Below are 27,803 nucleotides of genomic sequence, written 5' to 3' on the forward strand. Positions count from 1 at the left end.
TGCTGTCCAACTCACTGTTCATTCTCACACAAGTCCCTTACCCTCTCTGACCCCTTCTTGCCCATTTGTAAAGTATATGGGACTTCAGCTGAATCTTGAGTCTTAAATCCTAGCTACCATTTTACACTGCCCCAAATAAATTGATTTTTATTTCGTGTGTATGGGTGTTTCACATGCATGTAGGTCTGTGCACCATGTACATGTCTAGTGTCTTTTTTTAAATTTATTTACTTATTTATGTGAATACATTGTCATTCTCTTCATGCATACCAGAAGAGGACATCGGATCCCATTACAGATGGTTGTGAGCCACCATGTGGTTACTGGGAATTGAACTCAGGACCTCTGAAAGAGCAATCAGTGCTCGTAACCACTGAGACATCTCTCCAGCCCAAAGATTTATTTATTTTATGTATATGACTACACTGTAGCTGTCTTCAGACACACCAGAAGAGGGGGTCGGATCCCATTACAGATGGTTGTGAGCCACCATGTGGCTGCTGGGAATTGAACTCAGGACCTCTGGAAGAACAGTCAGTGCTCTTAACCACTGAGCCATCGCTCCAGCCCCCTGTCTAATGTCTTTAGAGGCAAGAATAGGGCATTGGACCATTTGGAATTGGTGTTACAGATAGTTGTGAGCTTCCACATGGGTGCTGGGAATTGAACCCACCACCTTAGAAAAGACAGCCAGTGCTCTTAACCACTGAGCCATCTCTTCAGTCCCAATGCAAAAAGGATTTTTTTTTGCTATTCTGGGGGCATAGATAATTATTAGGGTGTAGTTGTGTGTTTGGAAGTCATAGTGCTAATAGGAGCAAGAGGCCTCTGGTTCCACTTGCCACCCAGCTTTCATGAGGAGGAACTTCTGAACCCAAAGTGATAATTTTCCTGTTCTTGTCTTGTTTCTTTGAGCCTGTCTCAGTATAGACCACAGGCCAGCTTGTAACTTACTATATATTTCAGGCTGACATGCAACTCCTGGATCTCCCTGCCCCTGACTCCTGAGTGCTAGAGTTACAGATGTGCACTAAGGTGATCTACTCCTCCATCCTTTTGAAGGCGTAGTTCTGTTGGCATAGAAACAGTTTCCTTATACAAGGAACATAATAACCTTTGCATATGGATGCAGTTTGCTTTACTTAGATCAACATGGATATTTTGTAGAGTTTCTGTGGCCCGGAAGAAAGTGCTGCTGTGAAAACTCTTGCTGCCCTGTGTCATGGCTGGAAGTACAGTTTTCTCTTCTTTGTGCTGATCGGGAGCTGGAGGCATCACACTTACTCTTTGTGGCCCTGCCAGCTCCTCAACGGCCTAAAATCAGCTTTTGAGTGTTTCCTGCAAATCTTAGCATTCGTATTACATGTTCCCTCTTCCTCATCTTCTTTCTCCTCAATGTCTTCAGCATCAGCACCAAAATCTTTTTCTAAAGTATTTTTATTGAAGAAATAATTTCCTATAACATATTTGAGCATATGTTCCCCTCCTCCAAATCCTGCCAGATCCTCCCTGCTTCCCTACCCAACTTTATGTTCCTTTCCTCACTCTCTCTTTCAAAAATATCAAACAAATAAAAAAAGAAACAAAAACAAGAAACATAGAAAACACTCAAAAATGAAAACCAAAACAACCAGGCAAAAGACAGATAGACCAGAAAAAAAAAAAAAAAGTCAATCAAAGCAAAGGAAACAAAAAGTCCACAAATACAGCATTGACTTTGCTCTGGGTTGGTCAGCCACCTGGGCATCAGGCCTGACCTGACCTGTAGTGTGATTGACATACACAGTGGGACTCCATTGGAAACCACTGTTTCCCTTTGCCACTGGCTATCAGTTGCCGACAGCTACATGTTTAGGGGCGGGACCCAGTGTCTACTTTCTCCTCTCAGTGCTGGATTTCACCTTGAACCCGCACATCTTGAACCTGTGCAAATCTTGTGCATGCTGCCACACTGTGAGTTCCCATGTGCATCAGTCCTGTTTTGTCTGGAAGTAGTTTCCCTGGAGTTATCCATCACTTCTGGCCCTTAGGATCTTCTGCCCCCTCTTTTCTTTCTTTCGTTCTTTTTTACAGTCCAGTTGTTAGCCCTGTTCCAGTCTATCCTCTGACAGTTCTTCATTCATTTCCTCCCCTGTCTCCAAGAGGATTTCCCCACCCCCACCTCCCACCCCACCAGGCCTCCCTATTCCCTGGGGCCTCAAGTCTCTTGAAGGTTAGGTGCATCTTCTGTCACTGAGGGCACACCAGGCAGTCCTCTGCTGTATATGTGTCAGGGACCTCATATCTGCTAGTGTATGGTGATGGCTCAGTATCTGAGAGATCTCAGAGGTCTAGGTTGGTTGAGACTGCTAGTCTTCCTATAGGATTGTCCTCCTCCTCCTCTTCTTCTAGCCTTTCCTTAATTCAACCACAGGGATCTCTGGCTTCAGTCCATTGGTTGAATGTAAATATCTGCATCTGACTCATTTAGCTGCTTGTTGGGCCTCTCAGATGGCAGCCATGTTAGGCTTCTGTCTATAAGGACACCATAGCATCCATAATAGTGTCAGGCCTTTTTTTTTTTTTTAAATTGATTTAAGTTTTATTGCATAGTGATGAGAAAAGATACATAATTTCAATTTATCTGAATTTGTTAACATTTAAAAACATATTTTAAGTAAATAGAATTACATCACATTCTTCTCCCCCCCCCCCTTTTTTTTTGTTTGTTTGTTTTTGAGATAGGGTTTCTCTGTGTAGCCCTGGCTGTCCTGGAACTCACTCTGTAGACCAGGCTGGCCTCAAACTCAGAAATCCGCCTGCCTCTGCCTCCCAAGTGCTGGGATTAAAGGCGTGCGCCACCACTGCTCGGTGGTTCTTCTTTCCCTTTTGTACCCCAACTCCTCTCAGACCTCCCCCTTCAATATCTGCCATACCTATCATTTTTTTTATTTTATTATATTTTTTAAAATTTATAAAATATTGTAACAATAAAACGAGTAGTATAAAATTTGTTTGATATAAAACAATTGTTTGATATAAAAATTGTTTGATATAAAACAACAATTGAACAGACTTATATAGACACTTGTCTACAGCAATATTGAAAATATATACATTTTTCTCAATATAAATTTTAAATAACTCCAAATATATTAACTGTATGATATTTTAAAATAATATATCACTATTAGTTTTTTAAAAATGAGCATAAATAGATAAAGTTTTTTTTATTTGTTTGTTTGTTTTGTTTTTAGTAGAGCTTAAAATCTTGGCTCTTACTGTGGTAGAAACCCAAAATAAGAACAATTCTTAGACATTGGAATTCATTGTAATAAGGCTGTACTTCAATGACCTTCATAGCACCAAAGGATTTTATCTCCATCGTAGCTAAGCTAAGAGTTGACAGTTCTGCTGTGCCAAGGAGTGAATTGTAGGCACGATTTTTGGATACAGACTTCCTGCTATGGTCAAAGCTATTTGACTTGAGTAATTGTTTTCATTCTCAGACCACAGAGAACAGGTTACATTCATTTAAGAAATGGTGTATGTATTAAGATGGTCTATTCACAAAGTCATTCACCAATTGTTTTAATGAACAATGGTTCTGCATGGAGGGTGGCACAGACATTAGGTGAGGGTAAGAATCTGGTTCATTGGCTGTGATGATTTTTAAAAGCATTCATCTCAGAGAAAGAGTAGCTTATAAAGTTCTCTTCTTCATAATTGATACAATAGTTACAAACATCAAGCAAAGTATTCAGTCTCACTCTTTGTTATTCTCTTATAAGTTACCTCTCAAGTTCATTGTTTATGTTTCTTTTGCTGTATAAATAATTTTGAAATATGTAAGCTGTTCTGAAAACCATAGTATAGTGTAAAAACATCAAATAAACAATTCTACTAATAGAGAGACTGAGATAGGAGAAGCATGATTTCAAGACCATTATGTGGTACCCGGCAAGACACTGTCAGGTACAAACAAGCAGAAAGTTTATATGGATTGTATAACTTTGGATCTATTTCTCCAATTACCAAATTAGAGAGACCACTGAATGACAGCCAACAAATTTTCTAATTCCTCATATTTTTGAATTTGAATCGATTAGGATAAGTTGGTAATATTAATTCTCATATTAAGAGATATTAAGGAAAAGTAATTGTTACTTTCTGTTATTTTTGCTGTTAGAGGTAGAATTAGGTTTGTGTGAATTTGTTGAAAGATTACTTTCTTGCTTCTTCTAGGGTGTAGTTTTGCTTCTTATGTTGATGTTTTCCATCTATTGTCCTTTGTAGGGCTGGATTTGTGGAAAGATATTGTGTAAATTTGGTTGTGTCATGGAATATCTTGGTTTCTCCATCTACGGCAATTGAGAGTTTTGCTGGGTATAGTAGCTTAGACTGGCATTTGTGTTCTCTTAAGGTCTGTATGACATCTGCCCAGAATCTTCTAGCTTTCATAGTCTCTGGTGAGAAGTCTGGTGTAATTCTGATAGGCTTGCCTTTATATATTACTTGACCCTTTTCCCTTACTACTTTTAAAATTCTTTCTTTGTTTAGTGCATTTGGTGTTTTCATTATTATGTGATGGGAGGACATTCTTTTCTGGTCCAGTCTATTTGGAGTTCTGTAGGCTTTTTGTATATTCATGGACATCACTTTCTTTAGGTTAGGGAAGTTTTCTTCTATAATTTTGTTGAAGATATTTACTGGCCCATTACCTTGGGAGTCTTCACTCTCTTCTATACCCATTAACCTTAGGTTTGGTCTTCTCATTGTGTCCTGGATTTCCTGGATGTTTTGGGTTAGGACCTTTTTGCTTTTTGCATTTTCTTTGACTGTTGTGTCAATGTTTTCTATGGTATCTTTTGCCCCTGAGAGTCTCTCTTCTATCTCTGGTATTCTGTTGGTGATGCCTGAACCTATGGTTCCTGATCTCATTCCTAGGTTTTCTATCTCCATGGTTGTCTACCTTTGTGATTTCTTTATTGTTTCTATTTCCATTTTTAGATCTTGGATGGTTTTGTTCATTTTCTTCACCTGTTTGGTTGTGTTTTCTTGTAGTTCTTTAAGGGATTTTTGTATTTCCTCTTTAAGGGCTTCTAGCTGTTTACCTGTGTTCTCCTGTATTTTTTTGAGGAAGTTATTTATGTCCTTCTTAAAGTCCTGTATCATCATCATGAGAAGTGACTTTAGATCTGAATCTTGCTTTTCCTGTGTGTTGATGTGTCCAGGACTTGCTATGGTGGGAGAATTGGGTTCTGATGATGCCAAGTAACCTTGCTTTCTGTTGCTTATTTTCTTACACTTGCCTCCAGCCATCTGGTTATCTTTAGTGCTACCTGCCCTGGCTATATTTGACTGGAGCCTGTCCTTCCTGTGATCCTGGTTATGTTAGAACTCCTCAGAGTCCAGCTGTCTCTGTGATTCTGTGATTATGTGATCCTGTGATCCTGGAACCATTAGAGTGCCTAGGAGTAGAGCTTCCTCTGCTCATTATGGGACTCACTGTGGAGTTTGTGCCCAAGGTCTGCTCAGGGCACCGGCCCAGACAGACAGGAAGAAACCCATGCCACTGGACTGGTGGAGTTACTGCGTGCCTGGGTCCTGCTGGTCCCAGTTATTCCCGGTGTTGGAACAGATGTGTGTCCTCATGACCTCTGATCCTTTGCCCCCTCTTCTATTCAGATCAAAGATCCCATTTAGAACCAAGCACTCCAAATTCTCTCCCTCTCTGCACACTGTCCAGTTGTAGGTTTCTGTGTTAATTCCCATCTACTTCAAGAAGTTTCTCTGGTGAGGGCTGAACCAGGCACTGATCTACAGTATAGCAGTATGTAATCAGGAGTCTTTTTATTGCTTTATTTCTTTAGCAGAATAATAGTAGTAGATTTTCCCCTAAGCCCCATGACCTGTCTCGTTTCATGATCTTGGCCACTGTAGCAGTGTTAGGTATAACTTCCATCTCATGGAGGAGGCCTTAAATGTATTTTTTTAAAAAGTAGTTGGTTCCTCCCATAACATCTGTGTCATTATTGCACCTACATGTCTATTGTAGGTATATCCTATAGATCAGAGTTTGTAGCTGGGAGATCTTGACGATTGCTTTTCTCTTCAAGTAGCAGAATACCTTTCAGTACCATGAACAGTAGTCAGTAGGCTGAAGCTTCAATTATACACCAACTTGATTTTTCCATGTTTAACGACATAGGCAAGCGTCCTCCGCAGTAAGCTCTAGCATAGATTGTGGACATCAGCCAATAACTGTGGCAATTACCTGTGAGCTTTGAATAATTTAACAAGATGCAACCCATTCCTGACCCTGGAGGCTTTATTTGGATGTCTAGCTGGGGCTTTGCTGTCCCTGTTGTTTGGTAGCACCAACATCATCCTTGTCTTTCATTTGTACTTTCTTTGTTACTATATCATCATGTAACACATTTTCATTTATACTGGAACTTATCATATTTTTTCATAAATGTCCCATTTGAAATTTCAACAGCTTGATAAATTAATATGATTTTGGTTTCACAAATGATGAATGTTACTCTCAGAGAAAAAAGGGTTCACATTCTATGAGCACAAAGGCAGGAACCTGAGATCACATGACGCCAAAGATTCAAGAATGTGTTTTTCAATGGCATCAGCTGTTCTTAACCAGTTTATCACCCAGCCAGCAAAGACTATGCAGGGATAAGTAGAAACATGTTCTTTGATGAGATATGATATAGTCCTTTATGGCCATGGGGAACTGGCTTTTCATTTTTACATTTGAGCATGTGTATATGTGAAACAGGAAGGGAGAAGAGAGGAAAGATATATCCTTGGAAATGTCTAGGGCTCTCCTCCTACCAAGTAAGCTTGGGATTCAGCCTACACCTGCAAGATTTAGATGTCTTTTGTCCCTGAGCATCTCACTATACCTGGCTAATCCATCCAGAGCTTCCTGCTGCCTCCTCACAGGACGCAGTTCAGACCAGAATATTAATGGAGATTACAGCAAGAAGAGGGTATGTGGGCGAGGGAACAAACTGGTAAGGGAGACAGGCAGGCAGATGGTTATCTTCTATAGGAGACCTTGAACATAAGAAACAGAAGTGCAGTTGGCCCAGTGGTTTTAAGGACTAGCCTATATCCTGAGCTCTGTCCCCAGGACAGTCTCCTCCCACCCCCACATTTATGAATTACATGTATTGTGTGTGTGTGCTTACATGCATACATGTCTGTATGTGTCTGTGTGACACATGTGAGGAAGCCAGAGCACATCTGGTTGTCAGGCTTGATAGCAGGCATTTTACCCATTGACCCACCTTTGTGGTTCAGCAGAATTACCTTTCTCTGTTAACTACAGATATTTTATTCTCTGCTCTGCTTGCTGAAGTCTGCTTACTACAGGTATGACAAGCACATAACCCAATTTGAATGGGACAGTCCGTTTGCTTCTTTTGTGCTGCCAGCCTATTCAATTTCCCACTTGTCACATAAAAATTGTCCCTATTTGGGGCTGGAGAATGGAAAGATGGCTAGTCAGTAAAGTCAGTAAAGCTAGTCAGTGCTTGCTTTGCATGCACGAGAGTCTGAGTTAATCCCCAGAACCCCTGTAAAATCCAAAAGCAAGCACGTCGGTGAACACACTTTTTTTTTTTTTTTGTGGTTTTTCGAGACAGGGTTTCTCCATATAGCCCTGGCTGTCCTGGAACTCACTCTGTAGACCAGGCTGGCCTCGAACTCAGAAATCCGCCTGCCTCTGCCTCCCAAGTGCTGGGATTAAAGGTGCGCCACCACCGCCCGGCAGGTGAACACACTTATAATCCTAGTACAGAGGAGATGGACACAAGCTAGGTCTCTGAGGCTTACTGGTCAGCAAGACTTGCCTCCTTGGTGAGATCCAGGCCAGTGAGAAACCCTGCTCAAAAAATAAATCAAAAACAGTGGACGGTGACTAAGTTCGTCTCATGGACTCAGCATGCACATGCTCACACCTGCACACACATCTGCACACATACCATACACGCATAAACATGCACACATAAATCTCTCCCTTTTTGAGTATCGACTATAGAACATTCTTTCAGGGATGAGCATCAAAGAGGGCAAAGAGACAAGGCCAATCAGATTAAGAGTCTGCCATTTGGCTCAATAGGAAGAGTAGTGGACTTGGAGTCTGAGGACTGAAGCGCATGTCTCGGCTGGATGACTTCCTGTCTCCCCCAGGTTCAGTGATGTCATCCGGAAAATGTATGCAATCTTTCCCACTCAGCCATCACCTTTAACGACCTGTTTCACTTTTACTTTCCAGAGTTAGCTGAGTAAATTCACCTAGAAAGTTTCAGAGCATCTGCCAACGAGGGATCATTGAAGATCTTGAACCAGAGGATGGCCACTTGTGGGTCCCCTCAGAGAGCTGTGAGAACCTAGGCATGCTTGAGTGAGTCCAGCTCATCTCTCAGTGCAGTGGTAACTGGAGCAGCTCTTTGGTAGATGGCTTTGGGAGAGCTGGAAGATTAGAAGACGCAGTCACTTGGTGGAGGTCTAAGAAACTGCAGCCAAAAAAGAAGAAAGTGGTATGAGGAGGTGGATTAGCTACAACAAAGAACTGGATTGTGTGAGGAAGGAAGGGATTGGAGTCCAGCCTTGCAGTCCCATGTCCCTAGAGAACCTGGGCCAGAGTGGTTTTTCCAGTCTGGTCACTTAGCCCAGCGCTACTCACTGAGGCCTATGCTGAGGCCATCTGAGGCCCTTTAGCTCTCCTGATGCCTGTAGCCAACAGGGATGCTCACCCACCACCACCGGGATCTGCTGGTTATACATCTCTCCTGCTAGCTATGTGCCAACTGCATGCCTGAGGCCTTGCCCACCCAAGCAAACACAGAGCCCTGCCAGCCTTTACCCAGATTCTCTCTGTCATGCTAATATAGCTACCTCTCAACACTCAGTGAAGAACTGCTGACTTTTCAAATCTTTCCTCCGCTCCACCTGTTCTAGGTGGGGATGGCCACTCCCTTGGTTCAATCGGAACTTCGTGTTATAGCCAGTCACACTTCCCAAGAGTTACTGTTCTAGACCTGTATCCTCCTATCCGCTGTGAGCTTGGAGGCAGCAGGCACTCTTGCCATCCATCTCTGTAGCCTTAGTCTCCAACAGTGGTCTTCATCCAGGTTGCCTCGCTAAGTCTCTATCTGGACACAAGATATCCCACCATGCTGGATGCTTAAAGCTGCACAGTGAACATCCCCACCCCCCTGTGTATCCTCTGTTGTAAGGTATACATACAGTCTTAGAAACCTGAGCATTACACTGGACTCACTTGCCAGCAAGCATGTGATGTCGTTCTACCAACAAATGAATTTGCAAAATATTTTAAGGCACAGTACAGGAAGCCTCCTTCTAGTTCCAAGGTCATCCTTGGTTACACAGTGAACTCAAAGCCAGCCTAGGCTCCAAAAGATTCCATTATAAATAAATAATCAAAAACAAAAACATTTTCTTTTAGTGGGAACTCAGAATTAAGTTTAGGAGGGACCTGGAGTCTACTTCCTTTTGTGAATGTGAGACAAATTTCAGTTTCAGCTGCTCCTGAAAGGTGGCAGGAGCTATTTTAAAGTCAGCTTTCTTTCTTTCTTTCTTTCTTTCTTTCTTTCTTTCTTTCTTTCTTTCTTTCTTTCTTTCTTTCCTTCCTTCCTTCTTTCTTTTTTTCTTTTGAGACAGGATTTCTCTGTGCAGCCCTGGCTGTCCTGAAACTCACTCTGTAGACCAGGCTGGCCTTGAACTTAGAAGCCTGCCTGCCTCTGCTTCCCAAGTGCTGGGATTAAAGGCGTGCGCCACCACTGCCAGGCTTAAGTCAGTTTTCAAAGGAGAAATGCTGCTTTACTATGGGGCTAAGCTGCAAATGGAACAAGTGAGTACAGCTGGCAGCTGTTTCAGTGGCCAAGCATCTTTGCAGGCATACTGTCACCTAACCACTCTGATGGCTGTCGTGGTCACCTCCACAGGAAGTGTCATCTTACACGGCTTTTGCTGAAATTTCCCCCTAACACTGATCTTTTTGTGTGTGCTTTTATTTTGACCCAGCCTATTTTTTAATGAGTCTATAATTTTCAATTTTGCCAAGAAAATTTAATTATTTTGTCTTTTTCTTTCTTTTTTCCTTCTCTTCTGTTTTCTCCTTTTCTTCCTTCCTTCCTTCCTTCTTTCCTTCCTTCCTTCCTTCCTTCCTTCTTTCCTTCCTTCCTCCCTGCCTGCCTTTCTCTCCCTCCCTTCCTCCTTCCCTCTTTCTCTCTCTTTCTCTTTCTCTCTTCTTTCATCAAGTCTCATGTAGCCTAGGCTGGCCCTGATCCTACTTTCTTTACCAGCCCTCACAGCACCACACCTTCACCATCTCCTTCTCATCTTGTGTTCCTACATCACTTAGGCATTCCATTGCTCTGCCCAGACCCAAAGTGTTGATGGGGGAAGAGTCATGTATCTGTCCCCCACTAATGTGGATTGATATCCACAGAGGACCCAGCAGAGGTTCTGTCTATGACAGCAAGAAACATGACTCCCTTTCTTCTTCCATTCATTTACTTAGAAACCAGTCTTTGAAGCCAGGCAGTGTTGGCATGTACCTTTAATCCTAGCACTTTAATTATAGCAGAGGCAGGCAGATAGTTCTAGGCCAGCCTGATCTTCAGAGCAAGTTCCAAGCCTATACAGAGAAACCCTGTCTGGGGTGGGGGCAGGGAGGAACTGGTCTTTGTGTAAATGTTACCCATCAAGTATTGTGTTAGATACAAAGGATCAATTGAACAGACAGTACTTTGACCTTCAACACGCCTTGTTCCAAGGGGTGGAAATGAGTACAATCTTTAAACACAAGAAATAAACAAGAAGCTGAGAAGATGGCTAAATGGTTAAAATGCTTGTCATGAAAACATGAGGACTAGATTCAGATTTCCAGAATCCATGAAAGAAAGTGCCAGGTGGTGATGGGGCCCAATCTGTAATCCCAGCCTTGGAAGCCAGAGCAGTGGATACCCAGTGAAAGTGTCTGGTAAGACTAACCATATGGATACACTCTGGGTTTGATAGAGAGATCTTGCTTTGAAGAAAAAGGTGGAAGAGTGATTGAGGGCAGGTTGTACTCAACATCAACCTCAAGCATCCACATTCACACCCTGCCCTAGACACATGCAAACAAGCATAATGCACACACACATATACATACACATGGAAACGGGAAATGGAGGGGAATAGAAATAAGATCATTTAGGACAGAAATGCTTGTCATTGAGGAGGATTATGGACCAAAGAAGAACGGGTACTGGAGAATAGGGAGGAGAAGAGCAAGGGTGGAAACCACTTACAGTGGGGTGGTCCTTGAAGCTTTTGCTGAGAGCTGAAAGAATGACTATCAGCCAAGCCTTGGTGGATTCTATCTCCCTCCTTACAACACCATCAGATATTTAACAGCAAGGAGAAGTTCTAAAAATGTCATTCATAGGTGATTGTGTTACTATATGAACACCACAGTATACACTTTCACGAACCTAGATGGTATAGCCCACTGGATCTTCACACCCCTCCACTTAGGCTATATGGTGTTTATATGTGGGAGAGCCTATTGCTTCTAGGACCACAGCGAACAAAACCACACAATATGTAATCTGGCTCGGGAGAAACTGATCCAGTCAGGAGACAATAAACAGCTATGTGAGGCTCCTGCCAGGAGAAACCCAACTGTTCACAGCAAACTGTTCTGTAAGCAGGAGTGATTCTAAGATAATGATATGGAGCCGAGCATCGTAACTACACGAGGGAGCTACACAGCTGTCTGTCGACACTATCGAGTGCAACATGCTCTGTGTGCAATTGTATGTGCTGATCTGGCAGCGAGATGCTGGTGCTTACACTGGCATCAGCACAAATGTGTGAGTAATGCTCTGCAATACTATGGTCTTCTCAGCTCCATTATAGTCTTATACCATCATCTATGCAGACCAAAACCAACTACAATGCTGGGATCTTGTTGGATGTGCGATTGTGTACACTGTGTAGATTTGGGATGGCAGCTATGGTACTTGTCATTTCAACACAAGCTTCTCTGATTTATCTCTCTGAAATAGTTGTGGACTCCCTACACACACACACACACACACACACACACACACACACATTCCAAAGCAGACAGCAAGTATTATTGCCATTAGTGGCAAAAGTTCTAGAAGTGGTAAAACACATCATAGCTGGCTAAAAAAAAAAAGTATCACCAGGTTAGGGGTCGGACGCCCTGCAGGTAAACATCTCCACCATCTTGATGTGATACTTAATTACTCTTGTTTATAAAACAAGGCAACAAACAAGTTAAAGCAAACCAAAACAAAGGAAAAACAGAGATGAGCATCTTTCCTTCCAGGTAACCCTGACGAAAAGCAGATGAGTGGGGCCCTAAACCTATGTCAAGGGCAATGGCTCCATGACTCTACGTCAGTGAACAGCACATGATGGGGGATCAGGATCAGTGACATAACTGGCTCCCTCTCACTGTTATCCACAGTGATCTACAAACCATGTGTTGTTTCCCTAAAATCAGGTTTTACTCATCTACAGGTACCCCAAGGGAAAGACTTCCACAAATAAGGACACAAAGCAGAGATTCCAAGGAGTAGAAGTTGAGATTCACCTGGCCACATCGGCATCTCATATCAACAGGGCAAAGAAGTCACAGTATTGTAATCTAGCACTCCTCTCACAGAGAAATCAGGTCTGGGCAATAAGAAGCATGAGACCTCTGGATCACCTCTTGAGATGCCTACACCCTATGATAAAAGTCAATTTAAACCACAACCCAATTCGATCACAATTGCTACACCCCAGGACCTTCAAGAAAAAAGTCCCATCTTACCAAAAAAATGGAATAGTCAAAGAAAAAAAATGATTTGAAACCCCAGATAACAGCACAAGGCCAGCTGCAAAAAAGAAGACAGTGGTATTTTTATTATGTATGTTTATTTATATATTAACTAATTTTCACCCATCTTCCAGTCCCTTGCCATCCAAAGTAAGATGTATTACTAGTAGTTAGCCTTGTGTGTTAATATTTATAATATTTATGGTACAGGATACCAAGAGAATCCAAATTGGCTAGAAGAAGAAAGAACACCCTCCTGAGGAGGGAAAGGGACTCTATTCTTTGGGGGAAAGAACTTAGTGTGCTATCAGTTGTGTATGAAATAGCTGTGTATCATGGTTGTGTCTCACAGTATCGCAGTTGTATATGACAGCTACATATGATAGTTGTGTGTCAGGTAAACATCTGTTATGGCATCTATTTGTTAGATGTGGACTTCCAAGTTATTAAACAAGGACAAGGACACAGTCCAGAGTCTTTGCAATGTTCAGCGATTCCTTTTCCTGTATGTTTTTGCTTATGTAAATGACAGGACACCCCTAAGAAGGCAGAGAGGAAGCACCAGAGTATGTGTGAGCAGTGTCCCTTTCTTGCTCTGTCATTTATCTGCTGTCACACTTGGACTGCTTCTCCATCTCCAGGAAAGAGCATGTTCAGTTTCATTATGGGATCTTTGCTGCTTCTGCAGGACATCCCACTGTGGCTGCAGGAGGCAATGAAGCTGGTATGCAAACTGGTATGAAAACTTGTTCTACCAAGGCCCTGACTTCCAATCTAACTGCACACAGGAATTTCACTCTGGTTTGAATCCAAAGTGCTCCCTGCAAAGTTCAATGATGTTTCAAGGTTAGGTCCTAAGCCCGTAGGCCTGGTGTCTTGAAAAGGCTGACACATTGGTATTGGGCTTGTAGTCTTTGGAACTATGAAAAATCAAGTTCTGTTGTTAAAGTCTGTGGTGCTCTGTTATGGTGGCCAGAGCAGACTAACACAGGGCCTGACATGAGTTTCAGCTCAAGTGTGCAGAGCCCAGACTATGTGACTTCTCCTTCTCTGGCTCTCTTCCATTCCGCTTTAAGCTCCAGCTGTAGAGAAGACAAGCTAGCCAGAGCCCTTTGACCTACTCTGTCCAGGGCATCAGGTCAGATCTGACAGGAGACCCTGGTGTTCTGCTTCCCTTGTGATGCTTGGTGGATATGAAGCGGGAGGCTCCATCAAAAGCTTGTTTGGTATCCTCGCAGAATAAAACGTTGAGCCTCATATATGGCCATATTGCCAACATAGCCCAAGTGTCTCTCTTCCAGCCTAGGCAGGAAGAAGAGCCCACACAGAGAGAATGGAGCAAGTACAACCATGTACCTCTAAGCAGATTCTTAAGCGAGACTCTCTTCAGCAACATAGGTAGGTGAATCCTACTCTTTCTCCAAACCTCTCTATTAAATTCTGTTTTTAAAACTATGTTAAAGTCTCCTTTTCAATAAACCCCAACCTTGCTTCATACTGATTCACTCGGAAATTCTTTTCTGCACCAAAATCATGAATTTTGGATTCACCTAAGTAGAGTCTATGAAAAAAAAAAAAACCTCCTCAGGCGGATGGCAGTGTGGAGCTGAGTCTGCCCGCAATAGAAAGACCACAACCAATGAACCCATCAGATGTAACATGTCAGGGACATTAAATGTGAATTTCTGGGCTGAGAGTGTTGGGTGGCGCTTCCCTAGTAAGTATGAGGTCTAGGTTCAACCTCCCAGAATCCTCTGCCTCTCTCCACACACCCAGTTTTACTTCTGCAGCACTTCTGAGAGGTGGCAGGAAATACTGAGGCCCTAACGACTCCCTAGGAAGCTAACCTCCTACCTAGAGAGTTCTAGCAGCAGGGAGAGGCAGGCATGCTGCTCCTGGGCTTGGGTGCTGGTCTCTACCTTTGCACAGGTCATTTCTTCCACACTCCATCACGAGATGAAAACTCTTCTCAGGCAACTGCACAGTGTGGTGGCACTGGTGTTCTCAAGCATCCTTAGAGCATCTTGGACAGTGCTAAGGTTCCAGTTCTCTTGAAAAACAAAGAAAGCATCGGGGCTTGGTATTCGAACCCCTGTCCCCTTAATGATAATAGCGGTGCCTAAGGGTTCCTAGAGGAGGAGACTATGGCACTGCGAATAAAGGCCATGGCAAGATTCTCCCAAGGGATCTCTGCTGGGGAGTATAGGTTTGGATGATCTGGATTTCAGCAGGGCTCAGCAGCTGCCTAACTCTGTGCCCAAGAAGTCAACCCACCTCTCAGAAGAAAGGGTAGCTAGCTGTTCGAGGCTGTGACTGTGAACCAAGGTAGCAGCCCTGGTTGTTTTATATGGAGAGAGAGATCTGGGCGCTCGGATTTGGCAAACAAAATAAACAGCATTTCATGACTTCACAATGAAGAGGGGTTTATGGGCTAAGGATGTAGGTCAGTGATGGAATGCTTGCCAAATATATGCAAGGTCCTGGGCTTGATCCATAGCACTAAGCTAATTAACCGATGAAGAAACAAACAGGAGGAGGACACAACATCTGTCCCAACACCAGGAATAATAGGGACCAGTGGGACCCAGGCACGCAGGAACTCCCCCAGCCCAGTGGCACAGGTTGCTGCCAGTCTGTTTGGGCCAGTACCCTAAGCAGATCTTGGGCACAAATTCTGTAGCCGGTCCCACAACACCCAGAGGAAGCTCCACTCCCAGGTGCTCTAACACACCCAGGATCGGAGGATCAAAGGTGAGGAGGACACAACATCTGTCCCAACACCAGGAATAACTGGGACCAGCGGGACTCAGGCACAAAGGCATTCCACCAAATCAGTGGCACTAGTTCCTTCTGGTCTGTCTAGGCTGGTGCCCTGAGCAGACCTTGGGTGCAAACTTTGCAGCAAGTCCCACAACACCCAGAGAAAGCTGTACTTCCAGGCACTCTAATTAGCCCAGGATCACAGGATCCCAGAATCACAGGATCCCAGAGACAGCTTGACTATGAAGATTTCTGACATAACCAGGATCACAGAAAAGACAGGCCCCAGTCTGATTTAGCCAGGGAAGGTAGCACTAGAGATAACCAGATGGCTGGAGGCAAGTGTAAGAACATAAGCAACAGAAACTAAGGTTACTTGGCATCATCAGAACCCAATTCTCCCACCATAGCAAGTCCTGGACATACCAGCATACTGGAAAAGCAAGATTCAGATCCAAAATCACTTCTCATGATGATGATAGAGGACTTTAAGAAGGACATAAATAACTCCCTCAAAGAAATACAGGAGAGCACAGGTAAACAGCTAGAAGCCCTTAAAGAGGAAATACAAAAACCCCTTAAAGAACTATAGGAAAACACAATCAAAAGGTGAAGGAAATGAACAAAAATGGAAATAGAAAAAATAAAGAAATGACAAAGGGAGACAACTATGGAGATAGAAAATCTGGGAAAGAGATTAGGAGCCACAGATGCAAGCATCACCAACAGGATACAAGAGATAGAAGAGAGAATCTCAGGGGCAAAAGATACCATAGAAAACATTGGCACAACAGTCAAAGAAAATGTAAAAAGCAAAAAGGTCCTAACCCAAAACATCCAGGAAATCCAGGACACAATGAGAAGACCCAAACCTAAGCATAACAGGTATAGAAGAGAGTGAAGATTCCCAACTTAAAGGGCCAGTAAATATCTTCAACAAAATTATAGAAGAAAATTTCCCTAACCTAAAGAAAGTGATGTCCATGAACATATAAGAAGCCTACAGAACTCCAAATAGACTGGACCAGAAGAGAAATTCCTCCTGTCACATAATAATCAAAACACCAAATGCACTAAACAAAGAAAGAATTTTAAAAGTAGTAAGGGAAAAAGGTCAAGTAACATATAAAGGAAAACCTATCAGAATTACACCAGACTTCTCACCAGAGACTATGAAAGCTAGAAGATCCTGGGCAGATATCATAAAGACCCTAAAAGAACACAAATGCCAGCCCAGGACAGTATACCCAGCAAAACTGTCAATTACCATAGATGGAGAAACCAAGATATTCCATGACAAAACCAAATTTACACAATATCTTTCCACAAATCCAGCCCTACAAAGGACAATAGATGGAAAACATCAACATAAGGAGCAAAACTACACCCTAGAAGAAGCAAGAAAGTAAGTAATCTTTCAACAAACCCACACAAACATAATTCCACCCCCAACAACAAAAATACTAGGAAGTAACAATTATTTTTTTTAATATCTCTTAATATGAAAATTAATATTATGAACTTATCCTAATTGATTCAAATTCAAAAATATGAATTGAAAATTTGTTGGTTATCATCTGGTGGTCTCTCTAATTTGGTAATTGGAGAAATAGGTCCAATATTGTACAATCCATATACACTTTCTGCTTGTTTATACCTGACAGTGTCTTGCTGGGTACCACATAATGGTCTTGAAATCATGCTTCTCTTATCTCAGCCTCTCTATTAGTAGGATTGTTTATTTGATGTTTTTACAGTATACTATGGTTTTCAGAACAGCTTACATATTTCAAAGTTATTTATACAGCCAAAAGAAACATCAACTAACTTGGGAGGTGACTTATAAGAGAATAACAAAGAGTAAGACTGAATGCTTTGCTTGATGTTTGTAATTATTGTATCAATTTTGAAGAAGAGAACTTTATAAGCTACTCTTTCTCTGAGATGAATGCTTCTTGAAATCATCACAGCCAATGAACCAGATTCTTACCCTCACCTAATGTCTGTGCCAACCTCCAAGCAGAAACACTGTTCACTGAAACTGTTGGTGAATGACTTCATGGATAGACCATCTTAATACATACACCATTTCTTAAATGAATGTAACTTGTTCTCTGTGGGCTGAGAATGAAGGCTGTCACTCCAGTCAAATAGCTTTGACCATAGCAGGAAATCTGAATCCAAAAATCGTGCCTACAATTCACTCCTTGGCACAGCAGAACTGTCAACTCTTAGCTTAGCTACGATGCAGGTAAAATCCTTTGGTGCTATGAAAGTCATTGAAGTACAGCCTTATTACGATGAACTCCAATGTCTAAAAATTGTTCTTATTTTGGGTTTGTACCACAGTTAGAGCCAAGATTTTTTTGTTTGTTTGTTTGTTTGTTTGTTTTTTTTCAAGTCATGGTTTCTCTGTATAGCCCTGGCTGTCCTGGAACTCACTCTGTAGACCAGGCTGGCCTCCAACTCAGAAATCCACCTGCCTCTGCCTCCCAAGTGCTGGGATTAAAGGTGTGCACCATCACCGCCCAGCAAGAGCCAAGATTTTAAGCTCTACTAAAAACAAAACAAACAAGGGGATCCTTCTGGTTTCTCTGGGCTGGTGTCCAGAGCAGACCTTGGGCACAAGCTCTGCAGCCAGTCCCACAACACCCAGAGGAAGCTCTACTCCCAGGCGCTCTGACACACCCAGGATCAGAGGTGAGGAACAACCAACATCTGTCCCAACACTGGGAGTAACTGGGACCAGTGGAACCAGGCACACAGGAACTCCACCAGCCCAGTGACTCGGGTTCCTTCTGGTCTGTCTGGGCTGCTGTTCAGAGCAGACCTTGGATGCAAGCTCTGTAGCCAGTCCCATAACACAGAGAGGAAGTTCCACCACCAGGTGATCTAACAAGCATCATCAGAACCCAATTCTCCCACCATAGCAAGTCCTGGACACACCATTACACTGGAAAAGCTAGATTCACTATTGCTGTAGACGAGCATCTACATAAGACTGTTAAATTGATTGCTGTTTTATGTCAAACAACTTTTATAATATTTATTTTTATTATTATAATATTTTATAAATGTTAAGGAATATGACAAACAAGATATTGTAGGTAATGAAGGGGGGGTGTCTCTGGGAGGAGTTGTGGTACAAAAGGGAAACAAGAATGTGATTTATTTCTATTTACTTAAAATATGTTTTTAAATGTTAACAAATTCAGATAAACTGAAATCATGTAACTTTTCTCATCATAATGCAATAAAAGTTAAAAAAAGAAACAAAAAACAAATAAAACAAAAGTGGGTAGTAGATTAAAAAATGAGTATTATAAAAGTTGTTTGATATGAAACAATCAATTAAACAGTCTCATGTAAATACTTGTCAGCAATACTGAAAATACACACGTTTTTCTCAATATAAATTTTAAATAACTCCAAACATATTAGCTGTAATTTTAAAATAATACATCACTACTAGTAGGGTAAATAAAAGATACCAGCTGATGTGATTCCAGCTGATGAAAAGGCTGGGGATGGCATCAGCTCACAGGAGCCAGCCTGAGCCTCTAGTCTGCCTGGGGCTGAGAATGGATGACTCTCAGAGGAGAAAGGGAATGATCTGAGAACTCCTGCTGACAAGCATCCCTCAGGGAATTCAACTCTCCCTCTGTGGCTCCCCTCTGCCATCCATGCACTTCCAGCCACTGAAGCTCCTCTCTTCTAGTCAAGTCTTACAGACTGGATGGCCAAACTGTTAGAAATCCCTCTGCAGAGCAAGTCAGGATCGGGCTCCTGGGACCTTGTACCTTTGGTCTCTCTCTCTAGTCACATGCTAAGTCCAGGCCAATCGCCCTCTAGGTATTTGCGCACAAGCACTGGAGTTGGGCCAGCGAAGTCTCACTTTTGTTTTGAGTCCATGGCCCTGGGCAACCATCACTACCCTCCCTCCTAGCCTTAGACTATGTTGGCAGGGTCTAAAATTAAAGTTAATTAAATCATAGAGGAAATTTCATAACCCTAACCATGCTTAAACACCTAAGATGTAACACTAATGCTTACCCTCACCCCCACCTTAAAAGCACTTCACATTCTTTTATATATTCTGCTGTTCATATGTTCTCCCAATGCCCAGAGAAGTGGCCCCTGAGGATAGCCCACGAGGGACTATTAGCCTCGTCTTATAGACTGGGAAGTAGACTGGAGAAGCCAGATGATTTGTTCACGGGTCACCTGCAAGTGGGAGGTGGGGCTTGTTACCTCAGGAACTCCTGACTTTGGGATTCATCTTCTTTCTACTACAGCTCATTATGACAACCAACACCAAGCTTTTCTTTTAAAAGAAGAAAATGTTTCATGGCTGCAGACGTAGCTCAGTTCAGAGTGTTTGCCTAGCATACACAAATCCAAGTTCCATTCCAAGCACTGCACAGTAGCTCATTCCTGTAACCTCAGCACTCAGTGGGTAGAGACAGGAGGATCAGAAGTTCAAGGTTATCCTCAACTAGCAGGCCTTGTGCTGCATAAGACACTGTCTAGAAAACAATAAAACAAAAAACTAAAAAAATCCACTACCACCAACAAAACCCTTAAATCCATTTATAAGACTGTATGGGGAAGGAACATTTATAAGAGAAAGCGAAGCTTTGTGAACAGGACAATAGCTTGCCAATGGTTGCTTATATCTGACAGTCCATCAATGGAAAATTGGTTAAAATGATGGGCCAGCCATTTCATAGAATTCAGCAGAGTTTTGAAAACAGGGTAGGTGATGCCACGTGAACTCACAGGAGAAGTGTGCGTGCATGCTGTCTGGCTCATCCATGTGAGGTGGGAGAAGGATCCACTCCTGGCTCCTGTGGTAGCTGGCCGCGTTCAGTTCCTGGCAGGCTGTCAGACAAAGGGCTTTAGTTTTTGGCTGGCTGTCCTCTTAAGCTGCACTCAGTTTCTTGCCACCTGGGCCTCTCCCTAGGCCAGCTTGCAACACAGTGGCTGGCTTTGTCAGTGCTACAAAAAGACAGTCAATGAGCAAAATAGAAGGTACAATCCTATGTAAAATAATCACGAGAGTAAATATTGTTCACTGGACTCTATGGGTTAGAAATCACAGGATTTTCTACTCAAGGACAGTGATGAATATCAGGGGTCTTGGGGGTTATCTTGAGTTGGTCTCTGAGGGACTCAATCAGCTTTTCCCATAAAAAGAGTAGAGTGTACAGTAGGGGCTTACAGATCCAGTGGGTGTTTGTTGCAACTATTCAGCTCTGCTTTTGTGGTGTCAAAGCAACTGTGAACAACATGTAAAAATTGAGCCAGTTATAATAATTTTTTTAAAGATTTATTTAATATACATAAGTACACTGTATCTGTCTTCAGACATTTCAGAAGAGGGCATAAAAATCTCACTACAGATGGTTGTGAGCCACCATGTGGTTGCTGGGATTTGAACTCAGGACCTTCGGAAGAGCAGTCAGTGCTTTTACCCACTGAGCCATCTCACCAGGCCATAAAATATTTTTTATGGAAAATAAAATTTGGATTTTGTATAATTAAAAAAAGATTTTATTTTTAATTATACATATGGGGGAGTTAGTGGGTCTGTGTACATAAATACAGTGCTCATGGAGGACAGAGGCTTTGGGTCCCTAAAAAGCTGGGATTATATACATTTGTGGGTCACACAGCATAGGTGCTGGTAATTACACCCCGGTCCTCTGCAAGAGCAGTTTGTGCTCTTAATCAATGAGCCAATATCTAGCCCCATAAATTTTGTATAATTTTCATGTCACAATATATTATTAGTCTTTCGATTTATACATTTGATGAGATTATTTAATTGTGTGTGTGTGTTCCTATGTACATCATGGTGTGCTCTGAGTGGTTAGAAAGCAACTTTTGGGAATTGTTTCTCTTCAACCATGTAGGTCCTGGGGATCAAACTCTGGTTGTCAGGCTTGGCTGCGTGTGTCTTTACCCACTGAGCCATTTCATTGGCCCTTGATCTTCTTTTCTTTTTTAAACTAAACATTTAAGAACACAGAAAACAATTTTTAGGTGGCAGGCCGTAAAGAAACCGTGAGCTGTATTTGGCCCCAAAACCAGACTTTGCCAGTCTGTATTCAGTTTCATTTGCTGCAAATTGTGCACTCTTCACTGTAGTTACTGCAAAATCAGAGGACTTGGGTGGGGCCACTCTCTACGACTGTCTTCTACCAGTTGTGACTGTTCAGTTGACAGACACCAAGTTCGCATTAAAGGAGATAGATGTCCTTTGCATTCGATGAGCCTCAAGTCTCTTTTCATTTTCACCATGGTAGGTGGAACATAAAGAAAGACACATCCTTAACTCACTTGTCCTGGGCTAGAACACGCCTCCTGGGTGGCTGGGGGCAGGGGCTGGGGCTCAATAAACGCCATGTAAGCACAGGGACCTGAGTTCAATCCTAGAACCCACACTAGAAAAAACTTAAGGCAGGAAGAGTGGGCAAAGCCTATAATCCTGACACTGGGGTGCAGAGGTAGATAGATTGTTGTGGCTTGCTGGCCAGCCAGACTAGCTGAATTAAAGAGTTCCAGGTCATGAGAGACCCTGTCTCAAAAGACAAGATGAGGCCAATAAGATGGTTCACTGATTAAAGGCACTTACCTTGATAACCTGAGTTCTATCCTGGAGACCCACATAGTAGGAGAGAATCGATTCCCACTAACTGTCAACACATCTGGCCATCAATATCATTTAAAGTACCATAAATGATTATTCCTATTTTATAAAAATCTCCTTTCTTTTCTTTTGTATATGTGTGTATATCTATGAGTGTGGTGTTATGTGTGTGCTATATGCAGGTGTGTTTCTGTGCACACAAAGAGGCCAAACGAGGATACCCCATGTTTCTCTGCTTTATTCCATTGAGACAGCATCTTTCACCAAACCTGCAGCTTGCCAATTTTTAGGCTAGGCTAGTGGCCAGTGAGCCCTATGAATTATCATGTCTCACAGTTTCCCAGCACTGAGTCATAGGTACATGTGATTCTCCCCTCCCCCATCCTCCCAATGGGGTTTCTCTGTGTAGACCTGACTGTCTTGGAACTTGTCCTGGCTGGCCTTGAACTCTTGCCTCTGCCTCCTGAGTGCTGGGATTAAAAATGTGTGAGGGTGACAGTACCTAGGTGCTGGGCATGCACAGTTGTCACTAGCTAATGCTGAGCAGTACTCACACCAAGGGAAACTACTGACACAGACTCTTCTGAAAGTTTTCAAAGTGAAACAGGCTGCATTAAAAATTATTATAGAAGAGTATAAAATTGTGGAAAAATGTAAAATCTAGGAAAAGTGAAACTCCTATGAATGGGAGAGATTTCCAAGAGAGGAAAGAACACTGTTAAATTTCTCTTGTCTAGAGTTTTATAGCTCCAAGGGAGAAACTAGACACATGTTGAGGTCATCTCTGCTGAAACTGGTTAATTCTCTGAGTTATCATGGGCTAAGCCAATGGAGGGGCCCAGACTCGATTCTATTCCCTTAGCCCCATCAGATGTGACCATATGCTGTTCACACATTGTTTATCTGGTTAGGGGGTGACTGAAGCTCCACTTCGCTCACCTCTGACTCTGGCTTCATTAGTTGTTGATCCTGACTAGCTGTTGGTAGTTAGTAACTAACTAGTGTTGCTACCTTCACCCTTGCAAGTGTCCCACGTGCTATCAATTATATTCAACCCTTTTTGTTTTCACAGCTATCAAAATATCCATGGCACGGCCTGGGGTCTCGTTCCTAAAATGGAGACAGGCTTGTTAGAAACCATCCTCACTTACAGCTTAGTCTATTATAATTAGCTACATTAGAACCAATACATTAAAAGCAAAAATATATTACAAATAATAGTGCCTAGTGTTTCTCTAAGGGGGAAAGCTCTCATGGAAGCTAGCTAGCTAGCCTGCCATCAACAGCCTTGCCTCTTAGATCCTGTTCGTCTCTTATCAGGTCCTCCTGGCTATCTCATACCCAGCTACCAGAGTCTTTGTTCATTTATCATCCTTATTGCTCCTGGCTCCACTGTTTTGATCTTATATTCTCCTTTTATGCCAACCACCATTCCCACTCTAGTGTACATGGAAAACATGTAGCTTTTACCATGAGGTCTTTCCCCTTACTGTGCACTAGGACCCCAGCCTAACTCCAGCAGTAACAGTCAGCCTTCATGTCCACTAAGCCATTTATCTCCCCTGTTGTGGGAAATAATAAAACAGAATGGCAAGTTCATGAAATACTGCTGGCAACTCTGTTCCACTGGGCTGGCAGGCCTTTTCTAATCTCATGGAGACTCCCTGGCTCAGTGCTCCCTAAATGTCTCCATCCTGCTCACAAAGTTCCCACTGGTGAGTTGCTACCACGCCAGCCCCATGCTTCAAAACCCCCTTTGTGGTGTACCGTGGGGTGATGAGCTGTGCACAGGCAGCCTGGTCCCCAGTTGAGCACAGGTTTTGCACCGGCAGGTGACTTCCATCTGCAAGGAATGGCAGGTGTTCAGCCATGCCCCCAGGGCCCCTGGCTCTTGTGGCAACTACAGCCTCCCACAGCCCTACCCCCCTCAAACCTCCTGCCACAGAGAGGCGTGTGGCCATTAGTCACGTAGGAGCAGCCCCAAGTCCTCTTACGTGCAAGTGAGGTTTCCCCAAGCTCTCAGACTAAGCCAATGAGAAGTACCTGTTGTCAGACCCTTACCCACCCCAAAACTGTATATAAGAATCCTATCCGGAAGGATTAAAGATGTGCAAGAACTACTCCTTCATCTGAGAGCTTCTGTCATCATAAGAGCTGTAACATTTGGAAAAAGGTCTCCCAAGATGTCACCTGAAGCTCCCCCGCACTTCTCACTGGCTAGTTGGCCTCTTGTCGGCCTTGCCGGACCCAACATAGTGCAGGGTGGCTTTGAGTAACCAAGACAGCAGAGCTGAACGGTGGAAACAACTTTCTCTCCCTGCTCACACTCACTCCCATTTGCTGGAACTCTGGCCCCCAGCTGGGCTAGAGATCTCTGTGGAAGGACTCCGGTACAGAGGCCTTGTACACATGGCAAACCTACACTTTGCCTCCGCCCACACCTTTCTCTCTTGAACCCAGTTGAGCTGGTGCGTGAAGGACAACGCCACACAAACTTAGTTCAGAAACAATGGTGACTTAATCGCTGGGCGCAACAACTAGAATCCTAATCTTGTAAGCCATATTAAATCTAAATTCTCTGGAGGCGAATAAGCCAGGAGACATTAACAGCTACATCTTGCCCTATCACTATCCCCTAACACTCTCCTGCTTCCTCTCTTCCTCCATCCAACCGGGAAGTCCTGCCTACTCACCCAGTGACTGATTCCTTTATTCATCAGGGGATGGTTCACAAGGAGTCATGTGAGTGACTTATTCCACGGTCTAGACAACCCCTCCTGGGAAAGCAGAATTAACATCGTGCCATCCACAACACTCCCCAGCTTATTTTCCTTTTCTGTTCTTTGGAGCAAGGTCTCAAGAAGCCCAGGCTGGCCTCAAATTCATTATGTATCAGAGGATGACATTGATTCTCCTGGCTCCATCTCTCAAACGCTGAGATTACAGGTGTGCACCAAGCTAGGTTTATGTGTTATTGGGGATTGAATCAGATCTTTGTGCAAGCTAGGACACGCTCTTCCAAACTGAGTTAAAGCTCCAGTCCTGAATAGTTTTCTTTTATAGAGAATAATTGCAACCTAAGTGTCCCATTATGAGTGAATGGCTAAATCAATTGTATTGTCTCCACTCCGTCAATACTATACAACAGTGAAAAGGTGCAAGATTTGATATACACAGTGGCATTAAATCTCAAGGAAATGAAGTTCAACAGGAAACAAACCCCAAAGTTTTTACACTGAGTCTATTTCTTTAACAGTCTTCCTGCCAGGGGTCAGAGATGGAGCTCTGGACCTTGACTGCAGCACAACTACATTTTAGTTCTGAGGTCCTTACCTGTTGGGGTGTGGAAACTCAGCTTGGGTTTGTGAAACACTGTGGCACTAAACTACCTTCCATCCTCTCTGCCATGGTGGCCCCAGGCTCACTGAATGCTGGCACCAGCTGGGGGGTGGGGTGGGGTGACAGAAGGCCGCCTAAGATGGCAACCCCAGCCTGGCACAGGCTAGTGCCGAAGCTGGTGTTCTATAACTCCTGGATACCCCAAGGAGTCAGAAACTAGTCCTTGGCCAGCAAGGACAAACCCAGGCTGAAGAAGAGGGACCTCCAGTTTAGCAAAGCGGGTGAGTGCCTCAGTGCCTAGGTGTCCAGAAGGGCCCTTGCTGGAGACCACGGGGCCTTACTGCCGGCCCTCACTTGATGAAAGAGACAATTCTTGCTTGTCCAAACTGTTTTTTTCACAGTTTGTTGTGGAAAATGGGTACATACACCTTCCTCAGGGTGGACCAGAGATTAAATACATTAAAGGAAGGAATGTTCGGGAAAGGACGCTTATTGGCTAAACTCTCAGGGCCCATCTAGATACCTCATTAGCATGGAGAACTCTGTGTTCTGCATATTCTTTATGTGGGGAGTTGTGGCCACGTGTTCCAGGCCAGGAATCTGGTCAGAAGGTGAAACACCTTCTATACTCCAGTGGGGCTGGGGTTTCTGAACCCACTTAACCTTACCAAGTTTCCTGGCATAATCCACTGCCCCATACTACATGTGTGATTAAATTGTATGATTCTCTGTACACAAATGAGTGCTTGTGACACATGGACGCTGAATGAGCCTTGTGGGTTGCGTCAAAGTCCATGCCTTAGTTTTGCTAGTCCACTACAGGTTGGGGAGTGCTGGCTGAGTGACAGGATCAGGAGACCTCCCGGTATGTCTTCCCAACTTCTAGAATTTTTTTTTTTTTAAAATAAATAGTTTAAATATTCTGTACGTCTCAAAGAAAAGACAACTAAAAATGTTTTGTTTTTGTTACTTTTGTGTGTGTGCATATGCATATATATGTTATGTGTATGTAACAAGCACATGTGTGTTGATGGGTACACATGCCTCTGAGTAAGTAAAGTCCAGAGGAGACTGTCTGGTGTCCTGTTCTATCACTTTTTAAAATTATTATTATTATTATTATTATTATTATTATTATTTATATTTTTACCTTATTCTAATTTTGGTGAATTTTCCTTAGTTTATTTGGTCTTTGATTGTTTTTGCATTGTTTGGATCCAAACCTAGAGCCTTGTTCATGCTAGGAGATCACTTAAGAGTGAGAACTATCCCCTCCATCCTGTTTCTTTGAGACGAGCTCTCTAACTGAACCTGAAGCTAGGCTGGCAGCCAGTAAGCACAGGGGCCCTCCTGTCCTCTCCCCCTACAGAGCTGGGGTTGTAGACCTGTGCAGGGCCAGAGCAAGCCTTTACCATTGAGGCTAGGGCCTGAGCTTATCTCCACACTTGTGATCTCACCCACTACGCATTTCCCTTATTCTTTTTATTTTGTTTTTGTTTCATTAATTTTTCTGTAGTAGGAGCCCACACAGACTAAGACAATAGCTTTTATTAATTTTTTGTACCCATTTATTTAATTTTTCTTCGTTTTTATTTCAGTGCCCAGGACCTACAATAAAATGTTAAGTCAAAATAGTGAGGTTAGGCATCATTGTCTTGTTTCGCACAACCAAAGCGCCAGACTTTTTGATGTAGATTTTTTTCTACTTTTCTTCCAAAACTATTTCTAATACTACAACTAATTTTATAGGCAATAGTGTTATTGCCACTGGGATATAAAGCATATCTGATTCATTTTAAAGCCTTAAAAAAAAACAATTAAGTTGGGCATAGGAGCACATACTTATTGCCCCTTGGGAGGCTGAGGAAGGAAGATTTTATGATAGAGGCCAAGGTCATTCGACTCAGTCCTTGCTGTTCTGGCAGAGGTCCTGGCTTCAGTTCCAAGCACCCAGATAAGGCTGCTCACAGTCACCTGCAAATTGCATCTCTAGGGGATCCAATGCCTTCTTCTGCCTCCAAAGACATCTGTACACATGAGGTAAAATACATACACTCAGGTACAAACACACACACACACACACACATCATATAAATTAAAACAAACAAACAAACAAACAAATGTTTTTAAGAGTTGAAAGACTGAGATGAGCCTGGACTACATAGCAAAATCTAGACTCAAAAA

At 42.9% G+C, this 27,803-nt stretch overlaps 1 long non-coding RNA gene across 1 annotated transcript; it reads right to left on the reverse strand.

The window, feature by feature from the left end:
• Nucleotides 1-8,090: 8,090 nt before the first annotated feature.
• LOC116098174 lies at nt 8,091-15,213 on the reverse strand. Its single transcript, XR_004121730.1, has 3 exons — nt 15,143-15,213; nt 14,788-14,918; nt 8,091-8,519 (listed from the first exon to the last, which is right to left on the reverse strand). It is a non-coding gene; the product is annotated as an uncharacterized LOC116098174 (long non-coding RNA).
• Between the last annotated feature and the right edge of the window lie 12,590 nt (nt 15,214-27,803).

The sequence above is a fragment of the Mastomys coucha genome, unplaced genomic scaffold (assembly GCF_008632895.1).
Source record: "Mastomys coucha isolate ucsf_1 unplaced genomic scaffold, UCSF_Mcou_1 pScaffold20, whole genome shotgun sequence".
Classification (NCBI taxonomy): Eukaryota; Metazoa; Chordata; class Mammalia; order Rodentia; family Muridae; genus Mastomys; species Mastomys coucha.